Source organism: Marmota flaviventris, chromosome 8 (genome assembly GCF_047511675.1).
Source record: "Marmota flaviventris isolate mMarFla1 chromosome 8, mMarFla1.hap1, whole genome shotgun sequence".
Classification (NCBI taxonomy): Eukaryota; Metazoa; Chordata; class Mammalia; order Rodentia; family Sciuridae; genus Marmota; species Marmota flaviventris.
In genome coordinates, this window is record NC_092505.1 from 125441336 (window position 1) to 125456578 (window position 15243).

At 38.7% G+C, this 15243-nt stretch overlaps 1 protein-coding gene across 2 annotated transcripts in view; it reads right to left on the reverse strand.

Moving 5' to 3' along the window:
- Nck1 (NCK adaptor protein 1) overlaps nucleotides 1-14006 on the reverse strand; it is an 84650-nt gene extending 70644 nt beyond the window's left edge. The window contains exon 1 of one of the 2 annotated variants that reach the window (XM_027933965.2): nucleotides 13881-14006. The gene's annotated coding sequence lies outside the window, so the exon portion shown is untranslated. Of the gene's footprint in view, nucleotides 1-13552; nucleotides 13644-13880 lie in introns of those variants that run through there. The other variant, XM_027933966.3, reaches the window with a different exon arrangement.
- Between the last annotated feature and the right edge of the window lie 1237 nt (nucleotides 14007-15243).

Consider the following 15243-nt stretch of genomic DNA (forward strand, 5'->3'; position numbering starts at 1 on the left):
AATGTAAATTGTTAAGAAAATTGTTTTCTTTTAGTGCCTTCTGTAATGTTACATAATTTTTTTCTTTAGCCATTATTGCCAGAATTCCTATCTTCATCCCAGTGCTGGTGAAGTCAAAGATAAAACCAATCTACAGCTTCTGCAATAGCCATCACTGAACTGCTTGCAGAACTTGCCTGGACACATTGTGAACTCACCTGTATGCATTGTGAACTATCTGTTGGTGCAGCGACTTGTGGTAGTGTTGGGGTATTTTTACTGATGATGTCATCGGTGGTACAATTTTTCCAAAAGGAGCCATCAATTGGCTTGGTGTATCTTCCTCCCTTCTGCTTGTCATGATCGTCCAGCTAAAATTTGGGGGCCAACAGAGGTGAGGCAAAGAACCTCACCCCCCGCTGGTACAAAGACCTCTCCACAGGTGTGGCTGTAAACTGGACCGGTAGTCAGTGACGGGTAAGATCCAATTGCAATGGTACCAACCTAACGAGTAAGGACCATATGTACTATTGGACAACCTAAGGCAGGCACGGTCCCTAAGCCACATGCTTGTTGTTTAAACAGAGAGGGGGAGATGTTGAGAGCCACAGCTGAAGGGGCCCCAGCAAACTTCCAGCTGCCAGCAAACTTCCAGCTGCCGGCTGATGATTGGCTCACAGCGGCCCCAGCAACATCTAGCTGATTGGCTCCTCTGCGGTGATGCTCATTGGGCTGTTGCCCTGCCCTTTCAGACCACGGAGCTGCTCATTGGGGGACTTTTTTGGCTCCACCCACGTGACCCAGCCAATCGGCCTCAAGAGCAGGAGGATTGTGGGAGGTGGAGAGAGGCTTGTGTTGGAGAGAGAGGTTTGTGGGAAGCCGGTGGTGGCAGTTGGGGCTCTGAGGGTTTTTCCTGAGAGGCTGTTTTGTTTGGCGTGTGTGGTTCTAAAAATAAAGTTAGTTTCTTTTGACAAGTGGCTCCTGATTGTGCCCAGCCGGACTGCGGCACAGTATCACCTAAGGGAGTGCATGAGAAAGAATTCCCAAATGAAGCACTAAAACCAATATAAAAAATTAAGCAAATAAGAGACATCATCAATTCAACTATCAACTGCAAATTTCTTATGTATTCTATTAATTTCATTGTCATAAAACTTTACAGAGGAGCTGTGGATGTGACTTAAGGGTAAAATGTTTGTCTAGCATGTGAGAGGCCCTTGGTTTGATTCCCTAGCACAACAAAAACAAGACAACTTCATTAGAACATTCTGATATGCTCAAATCTGGGCTCTCTTTAATTTGTGATAATTTAATATTCAGGGAATTCTCCTGTCACAGTCAGGTCACTACCTAATGATACACAACTGTGCAATACACATTCTTTTCATCAGCACATGTGACATTCTCCAGGATATGCCATATGTTATGCCATTAAATAAGTTCTAGCAAATTAAAAAAAAGAAAGAAAGAAACTATAGCTGGTATCTTCTGTAACCACAAAGGTATAAAAGCAGAAATCAACTTTAGAAGTTGTACAAATACATGAATGTTAGACAACATCCTCTTGAATAAGCAATGGGTTATCAGGAAATCAAAAGGGAAATTTAAAAGTTTCTTGAAACAAATGAAAATGAATCCCAAAACCTATGGGATTCAGAAAAAGAACAGTACTATGAGAAATTTATAGTAATAAGTACCTATATCAAAAAGTAGATTTCAAGCCAGGTGTTGAGGTGCACATCTGTAATCTCAGGTACCTGGGAAGTAAAGGAAGAAGGATCACAAGTTCAGGGCCAGGCTGGGCAACTTAGTAAGACCCTGTCTTGAAATGAAAAAAAAAAAAAAAAAAAATGGAAGGGGAGCTTTGGCTGAAGGTCAATGGTAGAGCACCCCTGGGTTCAATCCCCAGTGCCAAAAAACCCCACCACATTAACATTTCAAATAACTTGATGCAACACAAGGAACTAGAACAAATCAAACCCAAAACTAGAAGAAAATTAGTAAGCAAAGATATAAGTAGAATTAAAGTCTAAAAACAAATTTTAATCAATGAAATTGATTATTTTTTAAAAAAAGCCTTTAGTTGTATTAAACAAGGGGAAAACAGGAGAAGGTAGACCCAAATGAATAAAATCATAGATGAAAAACCAGACATTAAAACTGATACTACAGAAATAATACTATAAAACCTAGAAAAAAATGGAATAAATTTCTGGACACATAACCTACCAAAGTTGAACCATTAGCACATGGATAATCTGAACAGACTAGCAATAAAACTCTCCCAAAAAAGAAAAACCCAAGACCAGATGGTGCCACTACTTTTAGAGAACTATGCCAATTTTTCTCAAACTAGTCTAAAGTATTGAAAGGGCGGGAAACTTTCCAAACTTATTAATTGCCAGCATTACCCTATATCAAAATCAGATATGGACACACACAAAAAAGAGGAAATTATAGTCCAAAATCTCTGATGAAATGGTTTGGGGGTGGAAATGTAAGTAGTAGATCATTTGCCTAGCACATGCAAGACCCTAAGTTCAATCAGCAGTACAAAAAAAAAAAAAAAATGTTTAATAGTTCTGGGAAAATCAAATATCCATATTCAGAAGAAAGAAATTAGATCCCTCTTACCATATACAATAATTAACTCAAAATGAATCAAAAGACTTAAATAAATATAAGCCACAACTTATGAACTACTAGAAAATATAGGGGAATCCTTCTAGACATCAATCTAAGCAAAGATTGTGTTAGCCAAAAGCACAGGTAACAAAAGCAAAACCTGATACACAGTCTACATCAAACTAAAAAGCTTCTATGCTAGGTTCAGTGGTGCACATCTATAACCCCAGCGACTTAGGAGGCTGAGACAGGAGGATCACAAATTTGAGGGCAGCCTGGGCAACTTAGCAAGCCCCTGTCTCAAAAATAAAAAGGTCTAGAAATGTAGCTCAGTGGCAGACAGCCCCTGGGTTCAATCCTCAGTCAGTTAAAAAAAAAAAAAAAAACTAAAACAAAAACAAAAAATGTTCTGTACAGTAAATGAAAACAAGTGAAATGAAAAACTACAGAATGGGAGAAATATTAGCAGACTATTTGTCTGACATTAATTTACATGATGTGTAAGAATACAAGCAAAAAAAGAGAGCCTTTAACAATGGGTGAATGAACTAAACACCTGAATACATATTTCTCAAAAGAAGATTTATAAATGCTCAACAAATATATGAAAAAACACTCAACATCACTAATCACCAGGGAAATGCAAATCAAAACCTCAGGATATCTTATCCCAGTTAGAGTGACTAGTAACAAGAAGATTTTTAAAAGCCAGATGTGGTGGTACATACCTGTAAGCCAGCTACTTGGGAGGCTGAGGCAGAAGGATAGCAAATTCATGGCCAACCTGGGCAACTTAGCAAGACTGTCTCAAAATTAAAAGGGTTAGGGATGCAGCTCACTAGTAGAGTGCTTGCTTAGCATGCAAGGCCCTGGCTTCAGTCCTTAACACCTACCAAATAAATAAATGAGTTTTTAAAATAATATTAAATGCTGATGAGGATACAGAGAAAGGGGTCTCATACGTTGTTGGCAGGAATGAAAAATAAGTTCACCCACTGTGGGAAAAAAATATGGAGTTTTCTCCATAACACTAGAAATAGAACTATCACATGATCCAGCAACCCCACTATTGGGTATATATCCAAAGCAATTGAAATCAGTATGTTGAAGAGACATCTGTACTCACATGTTTACTACAGCAACACACACACGAGCGAAGACATGGATTCAACCTAGATGTTCACTGACAGATGAAAGGATAAAATAAAGTATGGTATGTACACATAATGGAATTTTATTCAGCCATTTAAAGAAAAATGAAATTCTGTCATTTGCAGCAACATAGATGGAACTGGAAGACATTATGTTAAATGAAATAAGTCAGCACAGAAAGACAAATATCACGTTTTCACTTATATGTGGAATCTAAAAATGTTCATCTCACAGAAGTATATAATCTTAGAATAGTGGTTACCAAAGTCATAGAAGAGTATTGGGTGGGAGTAGGAGGGAGACAGAGGGTGGTTAATAGGTACAGAGGTACAGTTGGATAGGAAAAATGACTTCTACAGCTCAGTAGGATGCTATGGTTGATAATTAATTGAATACTTCAAAGTAACTATGAGGGACATTGCTCCCAACACAAAAGAAATGATATATAGTTGAGGTGATAATATGCCAATTACTCTGATTTGATCATTAAACATTGTACATAAGTATTCAAATGTCACACTGTACTCCATAAATATATACAATTATTATGTGTTGATTAAAATTAAAAATATATTTTTAAGAGGACTGGGGTTGTCCCTCAGTGCTAAAGTGCTCATCTAAAATGTGCGAAGCCCTGGGTTCAATCCTCAGCACCACATATAAAATAAATAAAATAAAAGTATTATGTCCAACTACAACTAAGAAATAAATGAATATTTTAAAATACATATATATATTTTTAAACTATATCCCAACCCTACATATTTCTTTTTTATTTTAATTTTGAGGCAGTGTCTCACTAAATTGCCTTGGCTGGCCTCAAGCAGGCAATCCTCCTGCCTCGGTTTGAGTAGCCAGGATTACAGGAGTGCACAACCATACGCAGCAAAATAAGAAAAAATTTAAATAAATTTTCCATTAAATAAGTATCTCATCTCTTTGATGATGTAGTAATATCCTACCAATTCTTACTCATAATTTTCATGACATACCCTAAATTAAATAGCTTCAGGAAATTCTAAGTTTATAAACTTCAGTTTCTTTGTAGGAAGAAAAGTAGCAGTCTAGAAACAGCTTTATTTGAAAACAGAAACTGTCTAACAAGCACAAAGTGGGCAAAACTTTTTTATATAAACAACCAGATAGTACATATTTTAAACTTTCTGTGGTGCCACACAGTCTGTCACATATTCTTCTTTAACAATCCTTTAAAACTTTTTTTTTAAGCAACAAAGTTTCAGAAGCTAAATGACAGGTGGACAATTGGTAACTAAATTATTTAGAAAATTTCAGAAAGGTGAAACCTAAACTAAGAATGGAAAACCCAATTTATGCCCTAAAATTCTCAAAAGATTCAGGAACTGGCAGAACACAGTACTCTCCTCCCCACCACCATGGGGGGTTGGTACCAGGGATTTAATTCAGGGGCACTAGACCACTGAGTCACAACCCCAGCCCGTTTTTGTATTTTATTTAGAGACAGGGTCTCACTGAGTTACCTTAGCACCTAGCTTATGCTGAAGCTGGTTTTGAACTCGAGATCCTCCTGCCTTAGCCTCCTAAACTGCTGGAATTACATGTGTGTACCACCTCACCAGCTAAAAATGGAAGAGGGAGCCAAATATTTGAAGACTGGGTAAAAGCAGTCTGAGAAGCAGTTGAATACTTAAGTTTCTCAAATCTACCTGTTATCTACCCTACCTCACTAAGAAGTCTAATGGTTTATTCTCTGAAAAGTGTTTCCATTTCTTATTTAAGAATCCCAGAAGTAAACCTGGCACAGTGGCACATGCCTGTAATCCCAGCAGTTTGGGAGGCTGACGCAAAACAGCAAGTTCAAAGCCAGCCTCAGCAACAGCAAGACACTAAATAATAGGGAGAACCTATCTTTAAATAAAAATACAAAAAAGGGCTAAGGATATGGCTCAGTGGTTGAGTGCCCCCGAGTTTAATCCCAGGTACCCAGCTCCAAGGGGGGAAAAAAAAAAAAGAATCCCAGAAGAAGAGGTCATCAGATACATTTGATGTCTGTGTACCTTATCAAATATGGGGGAAAGAGAAATACACTCCCTAACTCCAAACATACCAAACACACCAAACCCCCCCCCCCGCCCCCCCCACACACACACACACCCGAGAGTCAATCTTCAGTCCTAAGGTAAATTTAAGTTTTCCTACATGTGCATGGCCCAAAAGGAAATACCTCTCAGACAACAGGTTTTTTCCTCCAAAAAACTGCTCATTTTAGAATATCATGCCATGAAGTTCAAAGTCAGTAAATTCCAATTAGTAGGCTTTTTAGTTACTAATCACCCAAGAGTTAGTCACATCTAAAGCCTTAGACATAAGAAAGACAAAAGGAAATGGAAGAAAAAAAATTTACAAGGAACAGTCTGCAAGGAGGTAAAAAAAAAAAATTGGGGGGGGGGAGGGGGTGTTTGTTTATTTTCTTTAATAAGCTGTTTAAGTCATGTGTAGTAGCTCAGGCCTATAATCCCAGCAACTCAGGAGGCTGAGGCAGAAAGATCTCAAGTTTGAGGCCAGTGTGTGGGCAATTTAGTGAAACCCTGTCTCAAAATAAAAAATAAAAATGGCTGGATGTGTTGTAATCCCAGTGATTTGGGAGGGTGAGGCAGCAGGATGCAAAAGTTTGAGGCCAGCCTGGGTAATTTAACAACATTTAAAGAAGAATGAAAAATAAAAATAAAAAAGGGCTAAGGATGTAGCTCAGTGGTAGAGAGCCCCTGGGCTCTATCTCCAGTAACACCAAAAATAAATAGTCACTTATAGCCTCTGAAATCAGAGAAGATACTGTATCCATGAAAAAGCACAGGCTGTTATACTGAAAGGAATTTTTCAGAGAACAAAAAAAAAAAAAAGAGAGAGAGAGAGAGAGAGATAGATCTTGGGAAATCAAAATCTTGACAGCAAAAATAAAAAATTCAATAGAACGTTTAGAAAATAAAGGCCATCTTCCAAACAGCCAAAACTGGGAGATAAAACAGAGAAGAAAAAAGAAAATTAGAAAACTGGTCTAAGAGATGCAAATAAATGACAAATTTCAGAAAAAGAAACAAAAGCAGAATCACTGTTACAATCCTGTCTTCCTCCAAATTCTTAAGTTGCAACTTTAACCCCCACTGTGACTGTATGGGGAGACAGAGCTTTTGAGGAGAAGGTAACTAATACTAAATGAGCTCAAGGAGAAGAACCTTAAACCAGATTTTTCCCCACAGAAAAACCAAGGAGACGCTTCAACAGAAACTAATCCTGATTACACCTTGGACTTCTAGCCTCCAAAACTGTGAGAAAATAAATAACTGTCAATGAAATAATTCAAAAAAATTTTGTCAGAACTAAAGAATGTTAGAGTCTGTAAACAAGTCAAGATGGCGCCTGGCATTTTGCGAGAGGGAAGTAACGCCAGCGAGCCATTAAGTGTGGAGATTCCTTATTGATTGACTGCTGTATCTAGTTTATGTTAATTAGATAAGCTGTGTGGAATGTATATATACCCCTCCTGTCCTACAATAAACGGCTCCCACTCCTGCTATATCAATGTACACAAGTTGTTCATCACCCCCCCCCCCCCCCAGTTATTTTGCTGCAGCCGGACTGCGGCAAAAGAACATAATTTCACAGATTTAGAAGAGACAACAAACATCCAAGAAAACACATTAAATATAGATGTATACCAGTTATACTCTATTTGTGTATGACGTGTCAAAATGCATTCTACTGTCGTGTATAACTAGTTAGAAGAAACTTAAAAAATAGGTGTATACCAAGTCACAACCTCATGAAATTTCAGAATACAAGAAATACAAAATTCCAGAAAGGAAAAAGAAATTTATGATCAAGAATCAGAATGTCTTCAGAATTCCCAAATGGATGATGAGTTAGAAAAGAATGAAGTAATGCCTTCAGAATTCTCAAGGAAAATTATTTTCAACTCAGAATCTGTTATCCAACCAAATCAAGTAGAAATACAAAAACAACAAAGATTTCAGTGATATAAGATCTGACTCTTTCACAGGAATTTACTGCTACTGCTTGATATATTCTACCAATGAAGAGCTAAACAAAAAAAGACAAGAATAAATTTTATGTTAATTGGAAAAATTCCAGAAAGCTCCAATGTATCAACCATAAAGGGCGGTTCAAGTAGGTTCAAAAACTGCTGGATAAGGACATAAGAAGAGATCAATTCTATTCCCAAGTATACATACCCAAAAGAAATAAAGCCTCAGTGGTAGAGGGCTTGCTTGCGGATTACGCAGGAAGCCCTGAGAACAGGAGGACGGAAAGAAGTATGTCCACTAAAAAACTTGTAACAGCATTATTCACAATAGCTAAAAACCTGAAACAAACCAAATATCCATCACTGGTATATATTTTTTAATTACAGTATATTTATCCAACAGAATACTATCATCAGTGAAAAAGAACTACTGTTACACCCAACATCATGGCTGAAAGTCATAAACACCATGTTGGGCAAAAACAGCCAACCACAAGAGTGTGTGTGTATGGTTCTACTTATATTAAGTTCAAGCAAAAATAATTTATAGTGATAAAAGTCAGAAGAGTGATTATCTCTGAGAGAAAGATAAGGAATACTGATTAGGAGAGGGTAGGACGTAGAGACCAGATACACTCTATGTCTTGATCTGGACCATGGGTTATATGATTGTCTACAAATAGGAAAATTCATTGAGGTATACATTTAAATAAGTTTACATGTAATAAAAAAATTAAATTTTTCAATTGAATACAATAGGAATATATTTTTTTTTAAAAAAGGAAAAATGTTTAAAGCCTTATACCAAAGATCTTTATTTCAGAACTAGTTAAAATAGCAAAACATACATACACACATGCATACACACATGCATACACACACTCACACACGCGCACATGGAAATAAAATTCAATAAATTAATGTCATGCCAACCCTGGATTTTTCTGGCATAAAAGCAAAATTGTTATTTGGCGTATTCCTGTTTCTAGCAGCCAAACTTAATACCAATTAACCAAAGAGAACCATCTGGCCAAAGGGAAAAGTATGTTCACTGGCTCCAAGGCAAAAAAGAGCTTGGCTAATCAAGGCCCTAAAAAGAAAAGGGAGAATGGCTAGAGAAACAACCTAGAAATCAGCAAAAGCTGTATCATGAGAGGCCTTATAGGGCTTTCCCTAAGGACATGGAAAGGAAATGAAAACAAACACAGAAAGCAAAAGTAACTGACTAGAAAGCTCAGCATGGTGTTTATGACCTTCAGCCATGATGTTGGGTGCAGTTCTTTTTCACTGATGATAGTATTCTGTTGGATGAATATGTTGTAATTTATTTATAGGGCAGCAAGTCAAGTTATTGGGATGGGGGTGGGTTGTATAAGAAATAGTCTAAATGTTTCCATTTTTTTCCCTTATTCAATAACAGAACTGGGATGTAATTCTATGACAGAGAACTTGTCTAGCATACATAAGACCCTGAGTTTGATACCTAGCACAGCCAAAAAAAACAAAAAACAAAACAGTAGTACCTGGAAGTGATCAAGCCTTATTATTATTTTTTTAAATGTTTTCTCCTCACAGGATTGAGCGTGTACACCCCCAGTCCTTTTTAAAATTTTGTATTTTGAACTATGTCTCACTACATTGTGCAGGCTGGCCTGGAATTTTCCATCTTCCCATCTTGGTAGCCCATGTCACTAGGATCACAGGCTTGTGCCACTAGACCAAGCTGATCGACCATTTTCAAGGAATATTTTCCAATATCCTAGTAAACTAATGTCTTTGCATTACAGTTGAAATACTTAAAAAGTGCAGAGCATATTGATTTGGGGAATGTTTGCTGAAATCTTAGGAAGAAAAGGCTGACTCTTTTTTAAAAAATGTTCTTGAAAAGCACAGTTCTTTGAAAAATTTCCATATATTCTGTTTGCTTTACTCAATTGGTCTTTCTAAATAAAAGCAGAAATCCTTCATATCATACTCAAATCCAGTTTGCCAATCCGTTAAGTATAACTTAGAAAAAATGAACAAGAGAATTGGTATTTCAACTGTTTATTTTAGGTGGTAATTTATTTAAACAAAAACAAATCATTAAGGGTTGGAGTTATGGCTCAGTAGTAGAGCACTGGCATGTGTGAGGCCCTGGGTTCAATTCCTCAGCATCACATATAAATAAATTAATTAATTAAATAAAGGTCCACTGACAACTAAAAAAAAATTTTTTAATCATTATTAACAACCAAAAACTAAGTGAAAAACAGCTTGTCTCAGACCAAAAGAGGAAACATTCACTCCTAAGAGATTTTGCCCAGTAGTTTTCTATGCGGTTTTACACCATTCAACTCTTGTTACTTAGATGTAAGCAAAATACCAAGACAACTCTCACTGCCTCTATTAACAGAAACTAAAGTTAAGAGAGGGGGAAATATGAGGAAAAAATACATAAAAGCTAACTCCCCAAAATGGAACATGACTTTTAGAATGTTTTGCTCAACCAACAGGTGTACTTATGGTCCCTGACAGATGAACAAGATGACAAAAAGTAGCAAAGTGTGAAGAGTGCTTTTCTAATGCTAGTACTACCTAGCTCTAACCTAGATCATTTTTAATTGTGTGATAAACCCTCCACGTTTTCTCCAAACCTGCAATATTCCAATCCTTCTGTATTACCTTTGAGGACCCCGACTCATTCTCTTTACCAAGAAATTCAAATAAATAAACTAAATTTCAGGGCTGGGGCATAGCTCAGCTGGTAAAACACTTGCCTCACTCGCATGCACAAGGCCCTGGGTTCAATCTCCAGCACCACAAAAAAAAAAAAGAGATTTCATCCCCTTTTTAGTGGATCACAGGACTCAACTACAGAGATGACGGTATTATTTTTGCTGATGCTCTAATGCTCTTAACACAGATAACAAGACTGTAATACAGATATAGCCAAGTGCATTGGCCCTCACCAGTAATCCCAGTGACTCAGGAGGCTAAGACAGGAGGATCACAAGTTCAAGGCTAGCCTCAGGAATGCAAAGCCCTAAGTAACTTATTGAGACCTTGTCTTAAAAATAAAAAGGGATGGGGATGTAGCTCAGCGGTAAAGACCACCAAGTTCAATCTCTAGTAACCCCCCCAAAAATATATATGTATATATACACATATATAAATAATAAAGAAAAAGTTGTATGTAGATTTGAAAACATTGGTTGTAATAATTTATAATGAATTCACAATGCAAGTCATGAAGGTTCCCCTGCCCTACAACACAAAATAATGTGAAGTAAACAATACAAAACAACATTACAAAAGATGAGTAGTAGTACAGTTTTATAAATACACCAAACTTGAATAAAGAGATTAAGTTTATACTCATAGCAAGATGTATGAATTTTAGTGCAGTTATTCTATATGGATTTCAATTTCCCTATCTATAAAACAAAAAGTTGGTTTCTAACATTCCTGAAATAATGTTCTATAATGCTATCATACAAATAGACATAAAAACATGATTTAAAAAAAGGATTTTGAGTTCAAAGAAAAGCAACATCACAGGAAACACTTGGAAGGCTATACTGAAATATCAAAAATGTAACTTCAACAAAATTTTATTTCATTTGCAACCTGGGTAATTTAAGGGGAAATCTTTATTTTTAAAGAATAGGCAGTCTATGCATCAATATTCAAAGTTTCAAAAGATATGAGAAATACAAAGAGCAAATCAGAATGATTACTTTAGTTAGAATGGACAGTTCCTACAGAGAAATAGTACTGGCATTAGAAAAGTAGGTCTTGAACAGATTGTTAGAAGGCTATGAATTCTGAACTGTGCTCTGTAGATAATAGAAAGATATCACTGGTTTCTTAACAGTGAGGGATGTGTTCAAAGCATTGTTTTTTAAGATCTAGCAGCAGTCATGACATAGTTGAGAAAAGCCAGACAGAAAATCCAGTTAAAGTTGGTGCGCAATTCAGAGACAAAAATTAAAATAGGGCAAAAATTTTGTTGAAGAAAAGTATATCTTTCTTTTTAAAATTTGCAGTGCTGGGGACTAAGTCTTGTACTTGCTGTCTAGGTGTTCTACCATTAACCTACATATCCCACCCAAACATATATTATAAAGAAAATGAAGAAGAAAAAGCAAAGTGAATATTAAGTTATGTGGCTAGAGATGAAACCAAGGTGTGTGTCTGGATAACTAAAAGCATACTGTTATACAATGTCACTAAAACAATCAGCATATGGAATGTTTTGAAAGGAAAAAATGTCTAAGTCAGTATTTGGAGATAAACTGTATCTAACTTTGATATAGGTTAAAGTAAGGATCTTTCAGAACCAATTGCTGCCTTAATTTATCTTTAAATGCCATATTCAGCCTGTCAGTTGTCTTCCTAAAACAGCACGAAGCACTTAAGAAAAAATTTTTCAATGTTCAATTATTTCAAGAATTCTCTTCAATTTTACTTATCAACTAAATAATCATTTAATTTTCTAATGTTGCTGAAGAACATTTTGGCATGTTTCCATATTATCAAGGTAACTAAATTTATTAAGTTTTTCTCACAAGAGATCTGTTTACAAAAATAATCACATCAAATCTTCCTAAACTTTGGAAAGAAAGCTCTCAGGGCTGAGGTTGTGGCTCAGTGGCAGAGCACTAGCCTAGCATGTGTGAGGCACCGAGTTCGATTCTCAGCACCACATATAAATAAATAAGAAGGTCCATTGACAACTAAAAATAAAAAATAAAAAAGCTCTCAATTGTATTAAAAAAAAAAAAAAAGAAAAGAAAAACAGAAAGCATAAAGTACCAAAACATGAAAGTATATTTCCAGTTTTATTTACAGGAACCTGAAAATACTAGAAAAATAAGGCAAATATTTTAAAATTTAATATGAGAAAACAGGCAGAACAGACTTTAATACTCAGCAAACTATGTTTATTGATACTAAGCTAAATTCTCCAGATCCCAACTTTCCCAAAGAAAATCAATTTCACCACAAATGAAATGAATGTAGTATTAATCAACCAACGCATTGTTGAGTTACTATCAGGATGTGAACTGAGCATTATTAACAATTACCAAAAAACTTTCTTCTTGGGTTATTTCCCCACTTACTTTGTGACCTCACTGAAAGCTGAGACTTTAGATACAATGATTTCCAGGTTTTTAAGAAATCGTTATGGTTGGTTTGTCATAAAGTTATCAAAGTAAAAATTTTTTAAAAATAAAGACCTCTTGCAACACTCCCTCTTTTTAGCCAGACATTGGGCTTCATTGCTCCCCTCCCATCATGAGGTTAGTTCTCTGAACCTCACCTCATTCTTTCCTAACTCTTAAGGATTCTTACCTAATGTAATGGGTAGAATTATTTTCAGATGATTTCAGTTCACGAGTTCGACATTAACGGAGCGCCTACCTTATGGTTCTCAGTTTTAAACAAAACCCAGCCTCCCCAGCTTCAAACGGCGAATTAACGTGTATGAAAACACATATAAGAGGGCACAAAACCAACCTATCGAAAAAAAAAAATGTTTTTTTTAAACCGGACATGCCACAACTCATGTCAAAAGCTCAAAGCCCAAGCAACTCGCGTACAAAGCTAAAGCAGGTCCTCCCCGTGAAAGTTAACACCCAGATTTCCACCAGAACAGGGATAACGGCCGGGGACGCGAGGGGGAGGGGCGGCGGGCGCGCCCCGCGGACGTCCACCGCGCTCGGGGCACCGCTGGCTGCCCGGCTCGGGGCTGGAGGTGAGAGCGCCCTTGCTTCCCCACCGCGTCCCTACCTTCCCGGCCTCGGGTTACGCCACAGCTGGCAGCCAGACTTTTGCAGGAGGAACACCGAGGCAGCGCACCGCGCGCTCGACCTTCCAGCCTCGCAGGGGCGGCGTTCCGGGAGCAGGAGGGAGGCCGCGGGGTCGCCCCGAACCGCGGCGCAGACGCCCAGCCTCCGCCGAGCGGCCTCCCCGCCCCCTCCGGCTCCGCTCCGCGCCGGCAGACGGCGCCCCCGGGGCTAACTCTGCCGGGGAAGAGGAAGCGACGCAGCGAGAACAGGCTGTGTGGACCGACGGGGGACGGAAGAGACTGTGTGTGCTCGCCGCAAGGCCCTCTCACCTTCCCTCTGCCGAGCCCAGCCGGCTCCAGTCACTTGAGGAGGGCACAGGGACACCGCCGCGGCCGCCGGGATGGCCGTTACGGCACGAGGCCTGCGCTCCGCCGCCGCGTAGCTCTCTGGAGAGGGGCGGGCCGCGCGGCGAGAGGGCGGGGCCGCGCAGGCAGGAAACCATTTCCCGGCCCAATCTGATACGCTCAGTACACCCTTTCCCCGTCCCCGACGCGACAGCGGTCTGCGCCGCTCCGGGATTGGGCGAGCCTACCTGTCAATCAAGTGCTGTGCTGGATGTTGAGGGAGCTGAGGCGGCGCTATGGTAAAGACAGAGGTTGAGGAGTCCTGGGCCTGGTGGTGTCTAGCGGTTTGCCTCCCCGACCCCACTGGCTCTGACCTTAATGCTCCTGCTTAGCGCTGCTGCAGAAACTCCACAGCAAAACCCGACTGCGTCCGGTCCGGAGTTCAGCCCTAACTGCCTTGATGGTTACCTCCTGATTTGTGCACCTGAACAGGATCCTCCCAGCTGAAGATTCGTAGCGGGAGGGAGCGACAAAGAAAAACAAACTCCTGGAAATGGAAAACTAGAGGGGGCGAAAAATGTAAGACTTATGCTTAATTTGAGCCACAACTAAAATAAACTGAGTCTAAGGGTCCTCAAAGCGCCCTTGTGCGTGTTTTCCACTCTCAGCTTAACAGCCCCGTTAAAAGGACTGTTACCCTCGGATCGTGATCTGCCCATTCTTAACAGCCTGGCTCCAGCCACCTGCTGGGTCATCAGTAAATTGCCCCCGCCCCCCATGGACACACGCACACTCCACTACAGTCCCATCACCACTACCACCAAAAAAAAAAAAAAAAAAAACCTGCCTCATTCCTTCCTAAAGATCTTTGTGATTTAGTTTAGGTGTCGCTGTTCAGGGAAGCCTGCAGGGTTAAGAACCTTTCTAGGAACAGGTATTGCCCCATCTGAACTTTAGACCTTCCTAGATTGTAAACTCCATTAAGTCAGGAACAATGTCAGTTCACTTTTCCCCAGTGCTCAATTCATGACACGTGGTCAATATTTTTGTTGAAGGCATTAATATATTTTCTTTTCTTTTTGATCTTGGACCTGACTGTAAGTCTCAAAAGTTCACAGTTTTCTGTGTTTAAAACTATTCACTTGCGTGCTAATGGATATATGTGGTTAACTTGCCTTATGTAGGATCACAAGGAAAAGCACAGATTAACTATGGCCCCTACCTAGTCTCAAATTTGCTGAGACAAGTAGACTATAAAAATGGAAAGCAACTACTGTCTGTCTACATTCCATCATTAGTGTCCAAATTGAATAATGCCTGTGAATTTTGGATTTAAGGGTTTGAAGTT